Here is a 16,064-nt window from a genome sequence, read left to right on the forward strand (position 1 = left end):
TTTGATAAATTTGATGCATTTTTTACTACTGCCAAATAGGGCTGGGCTGATAAACGATATTATATTGAATCACAATAAAATTTGTCAATAACAATGATAAGCAGTGGCGCAGTAGGTAGCGCTGTCGCCTCACAGCAAGAAGGTCGCTGGTTCGAGCCTCGGCTGGGTCAGTTGACGTTTCTGTGTGGAGTTTGCATGTTCTCCCTGCGTTTGTGTGGGTTTCCCCCGGGTGCTGCGGCTTCCCCCACAAGTCCAAAAGACATGCAGTACAGGTGAATTAAGTAGGCTAAATTGTCCGTAGTGTATGAGAGTGAATGAGTGTGTATGGGTGTTTCCCAGAGATGGGTTGCGGCTGGAAGGGCATCCGCTGCGTAAAACATGTGCTGGATAAGTTGGCGCTTTTGGCGACCCTGGATTAATAAAGGGACTAAGCAGAAAAGAAAATGAATGCATGAAACAATAATAAGCTCTGGACTCTGGACAATCACACAGCAGAAATGTGCAACAATGGGAATCTAGAAATGTGTTGATATTAGAGATGTTTGTCGGCCGAAAATAAGTTAAGCCATTTAATGGACCCTCTCATTTTTGTAGCTTCAGTCATTGTTGGGGTACTCTTTTAAATCTGGAAGCATTAACAACTTATATTGAAATACATATTGCTATAGTTCAATACAGAAAATAATTATCGAGGTTTCATTTTTGCCATATCGCCCAGCCCTACCGCCAAACAATATATCTGTGCATAATACGTTTTCTGGTACATTGTCAAATTAAAAATGTGGAAATTTCGAAAGTTTGTAAGATCTAACAAACAAGGAGTGACTGTAACGTGTCACTGACAAAAAGTACTTTTATTGATTTATCTCTTGTTTTGAGGAACCCAGGAATACAATTACAGCCATGGGTTCTAATAGATCTATTAAGTCATTAACAATTTACAGTCATATCATATTTACAGGATTGAGGTACAGTTTTATATTTAACTTGTAAACTTGTGACACTACCTATATTGTTTCCCATGGTACTTTGAGTCTGAAATCACATGCAAGTATGAATGAAAACAACATTAGGACTATTTATTTGACCGAACAGTGAAAGTACTTGGCTGCTAATATGATTTCGTTATTTAGAATTTGCAAAGAATACTTCTCTGAAGTGATATCATTAAGGAGAAAGTCTGAATATGTGAATATAAAACCCACTTTACCTTAATATTTACAGGGAATTTGGTGTAACAACTTTATATTTTTGTGTTACAATCTTTTTACTTCTTATAACCTGCTTAAAGAGACTACAGTGGGAAATTAAGACAAGTCACCATTATATAACAGTTCAATAATAACTGTTAATGTTTTATCCGTGACTGAACAACTAAAGTAAGCCAAGAATAAAAGTACATTTGTGAACATTTATGAATATAAAGCTTATGAAATGACGCCTAAACACTTCTAAAAACACACTGACGCCCTGATGTCATTCATTGTGGTTTGAATGGACAAAACAGTAGTTAAGATGACGGATTGTAGGAAAAGCATTTATTATATATTACGTAAAGCGCAATGTTTACGCTAACTTAATTGTACTTTAGTGGAAAAGCTCGTTTCTAAGCTGGTCTAAGCGGTCTGGGCAGCATTTTTGTAGCGATTCGAGTCAAAAACAAAGCATGCACCTGCGATGAACACAATATCACACGTGGAATAGTAAACTATGGATATAAATCTCTTATTTTGACCAAATGAGTTCTAAAAGAAAGTATATAAAGCACAGGTTAAAGCGTTAGCCGCTAATGTGTCAGAAGAGTAACGTATCATACCTCACATGCGCGCTCCCGATCCCCCGCCGAAAATTAGCCAGAACACTTTCTTTAGCCCACTGAATGGCTAATAACACAGCATGCGTTATCCCGTTTGACTCTGAATGTAGGATATTAACACTTCCATCGCGTTATTAACGTGGACGGAGAGTAGGCTAACCGGTTCTGCAGTCTCTCCTCAGCTGTCATCTGTTCACGAGCTCGACACTTCCCTGAGACGACAGCCGTTCTGCGCGCTGATTGGATGAGTGTGCTGAGTAGGCGTGGCCTGCTTGCCTTATGAATATTTATTTATTAAAGCGTCGTTCGACACTATGGTTCGACAATAATTATTGGTACACTGGGTTATTTTAAATATACATATTTTAATATCATTGATATGCTTCCTATGTAATTAAAGTGTGAGATAGAAAGACACAGACAGTGGGCGGGGCCTGCTTGCCTTATGAATATTTATTTATGTGGTTCGACAGTAATTACTGGTTCACTGGATGAAATATACATATTTTAACATCATAGTTATTGCTTTTAATTATATTATCAAAAGTTGTTCTATTGATGGGATGAATCAAATACAAAACATGCTTCAAATACTTAATATAGACTTAATACTTAATACTTAATATAGTTATAGAATTCCTAAAGGAAATGTCATAACTGTTGAATGGAATAGTGAATGGATAACTAGAGGATTGGGTCAATAAAAGAAAAAACCTAAAGAAAAAAAATGTTTATTAAATTTAAATATGAATATATGGGGAGTAGTAGGTAGTGCTGTCGCCTCACAGCAAGAAGGTTGCTGGTTCCAGCCGAGTCCGTTGGCGTTTCTGTGTGGAGTTTGCATGTTCTCCCTGCAATCGCGTGGGTTTCCCCCGGGTGCTCCAGACATGTGGTACAGGTGAATTGGGTAGGCTTAATTGTCCGTAGTGTGTGTGTTTGTGAATGAGTGTGTATGGATGTTTCCCAGAGATTGGTTGCAGCTGGAAGGGCATCTGCTGCGTAAAACATATGCTGGATAAGTTGGTGGTTCATTCCGCTGTGGCGACCCTGGATTAATAAAGAGACTAAGCTGAAAAGAAAATGAATGAATGAATGAATGAACATTAATATGTATATTTAAATTATATTAAAGGCATAGTTCACCCAAAAATGACAATTCTGTGATGATTTACTTTTTTCTTTCTTCTATCATAAAGGTTTGGAATAATTTGAGGGAGAGTATAGTAAGTAAATGTTCCTTCTTAGGTGAACTATCCCTTTAAGATTTCAATTTTATTTGAATAAAGTTTTTAAAAATAATTTTCATGTTTGAATGTGCATATTTCATCAGGAAACTCCACTTCATTTTGTAGTTTTTACAACTATAGGATGCCGTTTTTGCACAGTTTACTGTAACAACAGCACTTTTGACTAAAATAAAAAACTCTAAAGTCCACTAACACTGACTTTATAGCAGTTTATTAGTCCACTATAGCATTCATAAGTCTTGTAAATACTAATATTTGACAATATATATTATGTTGGACGGATCTATTTTTTGTGAAAATTATTAAAATTCTTTCAAAGTGGGTGTTTTCTCACCTCTGGCCTTTGACATCCACTGTCCTGCAGGGCTCAACCCTAAACTTGATCAACCTGTCTGTCACTCTCTGCTGATCCTGAATGCCTTGTTTATTTGTTCAGGGTGAGATTTGTGTGAGAGATTATACTTCAAAACCATTGCAAAGTCAAACATTATGAGTGCTCTTGAAGAAAACTACAGATATCTGTTAATCCATATTTTGTGATTCACTAGTGTTTTGTGTTTATTTCTGGCTGTGAATTGCATTATGGGATGTTGATCTCTGCTCTGTCGAATTTTGATGTTGAAAATTCAACTCTACAGTTTAACAAAGTGACTTTTATTGACATTTCAGTTGTTTGAAGTTATATAATAAACAGATATATAGAAATGAGTCTGTAAAATAACAGTAAATGTGCTGCAGTTTATTGCAAGGTTTTTGTAGCACAATATACAACACCAACACAGACAATATAGCACTTAAACTATTACAAATGTCAATAAAAGTCACTTTTTAAGGTTAAAAGTTGTTGGAAGAAAGTTTAACATCCCATAATGCAATTCAAAAGCATAAATAAATGGGGAAAAATAAAAAAATGACTCACAAAATACACAAAACTGCTAATTTACAGATATTTTTGCAGTGTACAGTACTGGATAATTTGTTTATGCTATAGTTGTAGTGGTACCATAGCAATCATGTAATCATTACATATTAATTTGTATTTTTTAATGTGAGTGAACGACAGTGGATGGAGAACAGTAGGGAACTAGACAAACAGCACAGGCAAACCGCAAACCAAGACATTCAGCACTGTCACATTTGCATTATCCATTTGACTGCACGACGTTATCAGACGAGAGCTAAACTTAAACTGAATCAGCTTGATCTTTTTCCTGCAGCCCCAGAAAATCTGTTTCTCCACTCGTTTACCATGCGGTCAAGACACAGGCACAAAAAGCCAGTATTACATGGAGCTCTTGTGTCCAATGTGGAATCCACTGTGTAATCGTCCATCGGTCTCTGAGATATTATTGGACACTCTTTTTGATATTATTAGACTTTTTTTTGGAAGAACTGTTATGCAATTTCTCTACTTCTTCCCATTAATGCCAATGTTTCTTCAAGCTGAAGTGTTTGAAATGTTTACGCATTTGGGAAACATCCCATATAAAATAATATAGGAATTTATAGTAAATATTGTAGTTTTTTAGAAACATAAAGAATTCTACAGTTGCCATGGTACCACAAAATCTAAAGTAACTGATCTGTTGTGGTGATTCTACAGTTGCTATGGTAACAACTTCTATAGTAATTGATCTGCTGAGGAGATTCTACAGTTGCTGTGGTAACAACACCTATAGTAATTGATCTGCTGTGGTGATTCTACAGTTGCTATGGCAAGACAACAACTATAAAAGTTAATCTGATGTGGGGATTTTACAGTTGCTATGGTAACAACATCTACATTAACTGATCTGTTGTGGTGATTCTACGGTTGCTATGGTAACACAACAACTATAGTAATTGATCTGTTGTGGGGATTCTACAGTTGCTATGGTAACAACATCTACAGCTACTGATCTGTTGTGGTGATTCTACAGTTGCTATGGTAGCACAACAACTATAGTAATTGATATGTTGTGGGGATTCTACAGTTGCTATGGTAACAACATCTACAGCAACTGATCTGTTGTGGTGATTCTACAGTTGCTATGGTAACAGAACAACTAGTTAATTTGTTGTGGTGATTGTACAGTTGCTATGGTAACAAAACAACTATAGTAATTGATCTGTTGTGGTGATTGTGCAGTTGCTATGGTAACACAAGAACTAGTTAATCTTTTGTGGTGATTCTATGCTTGCTATGGTAACAACATCTACAGTAATTAATCTGTTGTGTTGATTCTACAGTTGCTTTAGTAACAAAATCTACAGCAACTGATCTGTTGTGGGGATTCTACAGTTGCTATGGTAACAAAACAACTATAGTAATTGTTCTGTTGTGGTGATTCTACAGTTGCTATGGTAACAAAACAACTATAGTAATTTATCTGTTTTGGGGATTCTACAGTTGCTATGGTAAACATCTACAGCAACTGATCTGTTGCGGTGATTGTACAGTTGCTATGGTAACACAAGAACTAGTTAATTTGTTGTGGTGATTGTACAGTTGCTATGGTAACAAAACAACTATAGTAATTGATCTGTTGTGGTGATTGTGCAGTTGCTATGGTAACACAAGAACTAGTTAATCTTTTGTGGTGATTCTATGGTTGCTATGGTAACAACATCTATAGTAATTAATATGTTGTGTTGATTCTACAGTTGCTATAGTAACAAAATCTACAGCAACTGATCTGTTGTGGTGATTCTACAGTTGCTATGGTAACAAAACAACTATAGTAATTGATCTGTTGTGATGATTCTACAGTTGCTATGGTTACACAAGAACTAGTTAATCTGTTGTGGTGATTCTATGGTTGCTATAGTAACAACACCTATAGTAATTAATCTGTTGTGGTGATTCTACAGTTGCTATAGTAACAACATTAATAGTAATTGATCTGTTGTGGTGATTCTACAGTTGCTATGGTAACAAAACAACTATAGTAATTGATCTGTTGTGGTGATTCTACAGTTGCTATAGTAACAACATTAATAGTAATTGATCTGTTGTGGTGATTCTACAGTTGCTACAATAACAAAACAAATATTGTGATATAAAAAATGACCCAATACTGTAGTTTTCTACAACTATAGGGTATATTATACTGCAATACACCACAGTTTACTGAAGTAAAAACCTTTCTGTAGTATTAATAATAAACTAATAAAATGTAATTGAATACATTATATAACATACAACAGTATTTATTACTGTTTATCAAAACTACAGATTTAAAAGTGTTTCAAATGCCATAAATATACAGTACAACACACTTTTACTATAGTATGGATGAAAAACACTATAGTATTTGCTATAGATTGCTATAGTATTTTTGAATGTGGGCTGAAACATCAAACTATATTGACAGCAACAACACTTTTGGGAAATGCAACCCAGGGACATTCTTCAGAGCATGTTTGACTAGTTTTAGAAAGCTGGATTTGGGGGGAAAGGTATTATATTATAAACACGTGTCTTTTTTTAAGTACTAACATAATTAACTAATGTTACTTAATTAAATGTAAATGTATGTTTTTGCACTTTATAATATTTTTAAAGAAAAAAATAGGCCTATAATTGTAATATATCACTTTTTTCCTCAACACTGGACATTTGCAAAGTACCTGTTGCCTTCTGTCACTCAGACTTGTTCAGCTTGTTCAGGTGTGTTTAAATAATGTCACTGTAAAAGAAACACTCAGGACTGAACATCTCGCCTCCCTAGAAATCAACAATGTCATGTAAACATTTGTGTTTCTCTGTATGTCACTCATTTTCTCAGCATCCTTCTATCAAACTAGCTTTGCAATTCATCCAAATAAGCAAACCGGAGCACCTGTCAGATGTCGATTCAGCTTCAAAAAACCTTCAGGGCTTTACTCTTTATTCTGCGCTGGATGCTTTTCATACAGTACATCTTGCAAGCATAGCTGAATGAGACATATCTGTTAAAGGGGCAGTTCACCCACAAAATGAACATTGTGTTATTGTTTGCCCTTATCGCCCTTCGCTTCTCACAAACCTGTTTGAGAAGATATTTTGAAGAATGTTGGAAACCAGTCTCCATTGACTTCCATATTATTTGTTTTTCCTCCTATGGAAGTCAATGGTTACACGTTTCGAACATATTTCAAAATATCTTCTTTTGTGTTTAACAGAAGAGAGAAACTCATAAAGGTTTATAACCACTCGAGGGAGAGTAAATAAATACATTTTCATTTTTGGGTGAACTATCCCTTTAAGCTAAGAGGTTTACTCACTTTTAGTAAAGTAACTAATTGCTTCTTACAGTGTAGTTCAGTTTGTTTCTGGAATAACTTAGGTATCTGTTGCTTTCAACCTGTATGAGAAGGTATTTTGAAGAATGTTGCAAACTGGTATCCATTGACATCTAATTTTTGTTTTTCCTCCTATGGAAGCCAATGATTATATTGATTATATATGATAATGATAATATTGATTATAAGTTTCAACTTAACAGTTCTACATTGCAACAGGTTTACTTACTTTTTTAAGTAAAGTTAAATTGTCTTTTAAAGCGTTAGTTTACCCCAAAATGAAAATTCTGTCATCATTTACTCACTGTTTATTTGTTTCAGACCTTTATGAGTTTCTCTCTTCAGATATTTTGAAAAATTCTGGAAACCGGTATCCATTGACTTCCATTGTATTTGTTTTTTCTATAATGGAAGTCAATGATTACAGGTTCCAAACATGCTTCAGAATATCTTCTTTTGTGTTCAACAGAAAAAAAACTTGTAAAGGTTGTGGAAACTCTATAGAGGATTGTAAATGATGACAGAATTTGTTACAAGAATGTGACAATATAAAACATTAGTGAATAATGCAGTGTTTCCATCCAAAACAAAATCATCACTTCCTGATGAACTGGAGCAAATATCAGACAGAGAAATGTAGTGTAGTGCATTGGGATTTGCCACTGTGGTGTTTTTTCTTCTCTAGTAAATGAGTTGTGCCTCAGAAGATGAAAACAAGATGGAATAATAATACTGAAGCACTATGATGAAGGACTGACGGATGAAGTGTTTTACAATCAGCAAAACCACATTTCAGATGTTCACCAATGTACTTGAAACACTAGTTTTCCATTAATGCATCTATAAATAAACAAAAACATAACAAAAAATAATAACAGTGACTGAAATAAATAAATAAATAAATAACATTGACTGAAATAAATAAATAAATCTATAAATACACAAAAACAGAACAAAAAATAATAACAGTGACTGAAATAAATAAATAAATCTATAAATACACAAAAACATAACAAAAATAATAATAGTGATTGAAATAAATAAATAAATAAATAACATTGACTGAAATAAATAAATAAATAAATAAATAAATAAATAAAAATAATAACAGTGACTGAAATAAATAAATAAATAAATACACAAAAACATAACAAAAATAATAACAGTGACTGAAATAAATAAATAAATAAATAAATAAATAAAAATAATAACAGTGACTGAAATAAATAAATAAATAAATACACAAAAACATAACAAAAATAATAACAGTGACTGAAATAAATAAATAAATAAATACACAAAAACATAACAAAAATAATAATAGTGATTGAAATAAATAAATAAATAAATAAATAAATAAATAAATAAATAAATAAATAAATAAATAAATAAATAAATAAATAAATAAATAAATAAAAATAATAACAGTGACTGAAATAAATAAACAAATTAATTAACAACAGTGACTACAATCAATAAAAGAATAATAAATAAATAAATAAATAAATAAATAAATAAACAAACAAACAAACAAACAAACAAACAAATAAATAAATAAATAAATAAATAAATAAATAAATAAATAACAGTGACTGAAACAAAATACACAAATAACAGTGACTACAAAAATAAATAAATAAATAAATAAATAAATAAAAATAATAACAGCTTTTAATATCTGAATTAAGCATTTTTATTTTGTAGTGTGTTGTATAGTATTGCAAACTTGTATGAAAGTTTAGTTTTAAAATAATATATTAAACCTGTAAAATTTGAGCAATACAAATAAAAAGAAAATGCAGGAGAATTAAGTTTTAGTTCATTTCTCTGCTTCATATGTAGGAATCAACATTACAGATAACAAGACACCACTGTTATTTTAGAGCTGATTTACATCATATTTTTGACTCATGTGTAAAGTTTGCATGTTACTTTGAAACAATGGGTATTAATGTCTTTTCAGCTGCATTTAATGTGTGCATTGCGACATCTACAGGGCACACGCAGCCTACAAAAAATCGATTAAATTGACATTACAGACATTACATCTTATTAAATAATGCTCTTAAATTCATGTGCTCATATTCACAAGTGTACATTTACAGCAGCAGCTATACCAAACTGTTTTGCTCTGAGTTAAAACGTTTTGCTGAGAATTAGTGTAAATTAAAAAGCAACTAAAAAGCAATCAAAACACACAAGATTTGAAAGATTATTATTGAATACTCTGGGAACAGAGACCCAGATATATAGGATTGATAATATTAATGAACAACTGAAAAAAATAAAATAAAATAAAATAAATCATAACTGTGACAAATAATAATAATAATAAATAAATAAAAATAAATGAATAAATAACAGTGGCTAAAATAAATAAATAAATAAATAATAACAGTAACTAAAATGAATAAATAAATAAATAAATAACAGTGACTAAAATATATAAATAAATATTTATGTAATAATAATAATAATAATAATAATAATAATAATAATAATAATAATAATAATAACAGTGACTGAAATAAATAAATAAATAAATAAATAAACAAATAAAAATATTAACAGTGACTGAAATAAATAAACAACAGTGACTACAATAAATAAATAAATAAATAAATAAATAAATAAATAAATAAATAATAACAATGACTGAAATAAATAAACAACAGTGACTACAATAAATAAATAAATAAATAAATAAATAAATAAATAAATAAATAAATAAATAAATAATAACAGTGACTGAAATAAATAAACAACAGTGACTACTATAAATAAATAAATAAATAAACAAACAAATAAATAAATGAATGAATGAATGAATGAATGAATGAATAAATAAATAAATAAATAAATAACAGTGACTACTATAAATAAATAAATAAATAAACAACAGTGACTACAATAAATAAACAAATAAATAAATAAATAACAGTGACTAAAATGAATCAATAAATAAATAATAACAGTAAATAAAAAGAATAAATAAATAAATAAATAAACAACATTAAGATGATTTTATACCTTTTCTATAGAATAGAGCAGTCAAGACATATAACAGAAGTCATACTTTTTTGTTATTATTTAACATTACAGATTTATCCAATGCTTCATTTTTTATTGACATTCTAACATGTATTTCGCAGATTTCTGTCTTATGAATTCAATATTTACCTTTCAAGAGAGCACATTCATGTTTCGTCATCAGTGGGCGCCGATGATTGGCTGCAGAGCTCAGATAACCACGCCCACACGCACGGCACGCTCGACTGGAGGTAACGGCAGCAGCGATGGAAGTTTGATCCTGTTACAGCAAACATGACAATTTTCTCCGTGTTATGAGCAACAAAAACAAAAAGAGGACAACTTTAATGAAAACAAACCATAGATATGGTGGACAAAACACACCAGACTGGGTTTTCGAAGAAACAACTTGAAGCATCAGCCAGCGGTAAGCTATTATGTTGTTTTAAATCCTGTTATATTACGATGACGTTCGTGTCAGTTGATTAATTAGTTTAACACATGTAAAAGATAACCTGAATGCGCTTTATATGTCATTAAAATGTAATTTTGATGTTGAATTGACCACATGTCACAATATGTTTGTCAGTGTACGGAAGGTTTTGGGTTTTATAGTTTCATAAACTTTTAATGTTGGCTACATGCTAAATTAAATGCCATTCTACAATATAAGATGTACTGAATACGGAATAATTCAGTAAAATATACATATATACACTTTATTTATTTATATATATATATATATATATATATATATATATATATATATATATATATATATATATATATATATATATACACATACATGCATACATACATACATGCATACACTTGCGTTCATTCATTATTAACAGTGACATGGTCCCTATATCTTTTACAATAATTATAGTAAGGAAAAAGTAAAATATAAAACCAACTTTACCCCAATTTGTGTTTTCTGTGAGAAGTAAATGCTGAAGGAGGAATTTTGAAGGATTTGTAGCCAGCAACAGGAAAGTTTTATTTGGACATGGGCAGGGTGTAAACACATTAAAAGTAACGCGAGATAACCTTACGTAATATCAGTAAGTAACGAGTAACGCATTACTTTAAAAAGTTAAGCTATAATATAAGAGTGTGCAAGTTACTTTTTAGTTTAATTAATTAGCTTAAATAAATTGATAAATTAAGATGAGTTATGTTTCCATCCACAAATGCGAATTAACTTTACGCGCAAAACAGGAATACGCATAAAAGATGTGCGAATAAAGCAGCGTTTCCATCCAACGAGTCAAACAGAGCAAAATCGTCACTTCCTGATTATCTGGCGCCAAATATCAACAGTGAAAACGGAATTTGCTGCGGTAGGAGAATCTTTTCTTCATTTAATGAATTACCTGAGCCTCAGGACAAAATCCTGACACAAAGTGAACACGCGGTGGCGTTTGAAGGTGTGAGAAGCGGAGCACAGATGCTCTTGATTCACAGCAAGAAGGGTGCTAGTTCGAGTCCAGGCTGGGCCGGTTGGCATTTCTGTGGAGTTTGCATGTTCTCCCCGTGTTGGTTTTCTCCGGGTGCTCCGGTTTCCCCCACTGTCCAAACACATGCGCTATAGGGGAATTGGGTAAAATAAATTGCCTGTAGTGTATGAGTGTGTGTGTGTGAATGAGTGTAAGCTGGAAGGGCATCCGCTGCGTCAAACATATGCTGGAATAGTTGACAGATCATTCCACTGTGGCGACCCCTGATAAATAAAGGACTAAGCTGGAGGAAAATGAACGAATGAATGAATGTTCGAATATTATTGCTTATTAAATTTGTTTTTAAATATTACACAGCCCTAAAAGTAATATATGAAAGTTCTTAGACATAGTAAGAATGGTTTTCTCCGCTCATTTGAAATGACTTCAGGGTGAATAAATGAATTTCCATGTTCATGCGGATCAATACTTTTAATGTCATTTTGTAGCTTTATTATTGATCTCTTCTGATCAATGCAGTCAATACAAACTAAATAATAAAAGATTTCACTTAAACAATTTGCATATGTTTTGTCCAATTATATCTCAAGCAGTTAGAAGCGTGTCTGGGACTTTTAAAACATGCTTGTTTTTTCATTCTGAGAGTGAAGTTGAAGGTTCTGGATGGAGAAAACTAGCCTGTGATAGTGCTGCACGATATTGGAAAAAAACTATATTGCAATATTTTCAGAGTTCACCACAGTGGAATGAACCGCCAACTTATCCAGCATATGTTTTACACAGCAGACACCCCTCCAGCCGCAACCCAGTACTGGGAAACATCCATAAACACACACACACACACACACACACACACACACTCATACAATACGGCCAATTTAGTTAATCAATTCCCCTATAGCGCATGTGTTTGGACTGTGGGGGAAACCGGAGCACTTGGAGGAAACCCACACCAACACGGGGAGAACATGCAAACTCCACACAGAAATGCCAACTGACCCAGCCGGGACTCAAACCAGCAACCTTTTTGCTGTGAGACTACAGTGCTAACCACTGATCCACTGTGCCGCCTCTATTATTAGATGCTTTACAATAATATCTTTGTGCATATACATTAGATTAGTCAGTACCAAAGACAAAAATGGAGATAATCTATTACAATAACTGAAGATCACAGTCCAAAAAGGAGTGAGATGTGAATTCTGTGCATTTGTTTCCATCTCTGTCCTTCAGAACCCAAACCCTGAAGTCGTTCTTCATTGTAACTGCACCAAGTCTCCCGTGAGACCCCGGATGTCAAATACAGAGGCGTCAGTTGGTCTTATTCTCCAAACCAGTCAATACAAAACCAGTCTTAACAAATTAGAAACTTCTCGCAAGATTTCTGACATGAGAAGAAGAGTCTGAGCATTTGGCTGTCCACATCAGTTTATGGAAGTGATAGGTGTCTGCTGTATTGTTTCAGAGACATTTTGTACAGCCAACAGTCAACTTTATCAAATGAAGAGTGTAGTTAACTCAAAACATACTGAAAGTTAATTTTACTCATTTGAAAAGAGTTTTGAACTCCATGTTGAAGGTAATGGGTTAATTAATTACCTCATTACTCAAACTTAAATGGAGGAAGTTCACGGTATTCATGTAGATTAGTTTTTTAACTCAAATGGTTTGTAGCAATCGGTTTCCTCAAACGGTTTGAGTTGCCTTAACTTATTGAGTTTTACAGTACTCAGTTGGTTTGAGTTCTCTTCATTTATTGGGCTTTACTGTGCTAAAATTGCTTTGTTTACTTGCATAAATTAAGTTCACAGTACTCACACGGAATCTGCGCGGGCAGAATTCTGCAGATTTTTAGCCTGTCTTTAATTCTGTTTATTTACTTGAGTAAATGTGTGTAAATCTATATTTATTCAGTTTTTTAATTAATTACAGTGATATTATTGACTAATATGAAAATGTTTATCTGATTGATGTACAATGCAGTTTGTACAGTCATATTTTCTGTCTTTTAGTAGAGATATTATATGAGAAACTAGCTTTGTTTACCAAATAAAGTGAATCTAATTGGAATTACATTTTAAACATTAAATAAAAGTTATTTTTTATTTAACATATTAAGGTTTTAATTATGAAACTCCCAAAATAATTCAGCAGAAATCCGCAGATCTTTAGCAAAATTCTCTGCAGAAATAGCAGAAACCGTGGAAGATTCCGTCTGACCCTACTCATAAGGATTAGTTATTGAACTTAAATAGTTTGTTGTAATCAGTTTCCTCAAATGGGTCGAGTCACCTCAACCTTTTGCGTTTTACAGTGTGGAAATATGAAACGTGTCAGATGTTTTGTCCTTAATGGCTTTAATAATTTTATGTTCACTTAAAGGGAATTAAAATCTCTGTAAATGTAAAACCTAACAGTAAAAATCACTAAATGAAATGAGTTTGTTTAACTTGTAATTAAAAAAAAAAAGTTACTTTGGCTTATTGAAAAGAGCTATGGTAACTCATAAACTGATTATATCATTCAGAACTCAAACCGAATTCATTAAATATGTTGTTTGTGTTTACTTAACTCTAATGCTAGAAGCAATACCAAACCACACTGTAAAAAGAGATTAGTTACTTAAAGTGAGTAAACCAATTGCCTTAAAAGCAACAAGTTGACTTCACAAAAATAATGTAAGTAAATCCATTGTAACTTGGAATTGTTAAGTGCACTTAATTTTTATAATTATGCAAATTGTACTCTTTTTTTTTTAATTTTTTTATTATATTAGTTTTTTTTGCAGCTTTTCTGTATCTAGCAAAATGACATACAGAAACTAAAATAAATCTGCTTTTCCAGTGTGTCTTCAAAATTCAATACAGGCTATAATTGTAGATCCTCTAGACTTAATGAAGCACCAAATATGTAATATTATAATAATTACAGTAATTATTTGAAAACAGACGTGCTAAAATAGTCTGACACTGTTAAAAGGATTAGTTGACTTTAAAATGTGAGAACAATTAGCATGAATGTACAAATTAAGTCAACGTAACAGTTCCAAGTTACAATGGGTTTACTTACGTTATCTTTGTGAAGTCAACTTGTTGCTTTTAAGGCATTTGGTTTACTCGCTTTAAGTAACGAATCACTTTTTAAGCAACAGTAGTATGTAGTTGTTTGGACTCAATGAATTCTATTAACTGAACTCATACTGGTTTTTATAATTGAACTTAAAATGTTTAAGTTACTAATACTGTAAATTAAGAGTTCAGATGTAAAAACCTCTAAGTACCATCTGAAATTTCATCTAAAATGAGCGTCTTCCTCAGCTGCCCATGTTTTAGTAAGTTTGTAGTTAAGTAAGTTTAAGTCAATTGTATATAATATTTAGAATTTGTCTTTAATGCAGGTTATGGTGGTGATCTGATAGATGCAGAGGAGCATGGGATAGGTAAGTGCATTTAATCTTATGCTTATTATGTGTAGTTAACTTTATTAATGGCTTTTATTTATCAGTGATTTATTAATTGGGTCTTGCCATGCTCATTTTAGATTTAAAAATACTTTTACACATCTAATTGAAAAGTGTTTCTTGTAATTTTATTCAATATAAAGTCTTATTTAAATTTAAACATCTTATATAAATGATTTGTAATGATATTTTATTTTGATTGGCTTCATTTTGTTTACATGCGTAGCTAAAATGTTCAAAGACTTTGCAATGAAAACTATTAAATATATATTATTGTGGCTTTCAGTGGAGGTTATAGTGTGTGTGTGTGATATGTCCACCAGGGGGCTTCCTACATCTGCTGACCAATGTGAAAACCAAACATTTCTCCTTTAGTTAACATGTATTTGTGCAGACACGAGTGTGTGTTTTTATTTGTGCTTGCCCTAATTATTTACTAAAACATCTGAGCTTAATGCACTGCCTTTATTAAGTCCAGTCAAATCAAGTTGTGTGTTAACAGCAATTTTGTAAATGCATAAGATCACATATAATCATCTGAAACTGCTGAAATGTACTCAGAAAACTGGAAAAGGTAGGTAAATTACTTTCAGTGTTACTTTGCTGTGTTTCCACTGAACTGCTCTAATGGAATGTTCCAATGATCCATCATGGGGGTGGGAATGTTATAATTATATTAAAATCCTATTTGTTAAACCCTCACCTTATAAAATATAATACAAAACTATGTCAATTATGATTTATTGGTATTTATTTGGGGCCCACAGTTTTCCTGGATGCCCCAAGAA

General features: G+C 32.1%; 1 protein-coding gene across 1 annotated transcript in view; it reads right to left on the reverse strand.

Annotated features, from left to right (window-relative positions):
• nadka (NAD kinase a) overlaps window positions 1–2,016 on the reverse strand; it is a 32,685-nt gene extending 30,669 nt beyond the window's left edge. The window contains exon 1 of the mRNA XM_056464582.1: window positions 1,817–2,016. The gene's annotated coding sequence lies outside the window, so the exon portion shown is untranslated. The remainder of the gene's footprint in view (window positions 1–1,816) is intronic.
• Window positions 2,017–16,064: the final 14,048 nt, after the last annotated feature.

Source organism: Danio aesculapii, chromosome 8 (genome assembly GCF_903798145.1).
Source record: "Danio aesculapii chromosome 8, fDanAes4.1, whole genome shotgun sequence".
NCBI classification, from domain to species: Eukaryota; Metazoa; Chordata; class Actinopteri; order Cypriniformes; family Danionidae; genus Danio; species Danio aesculapii.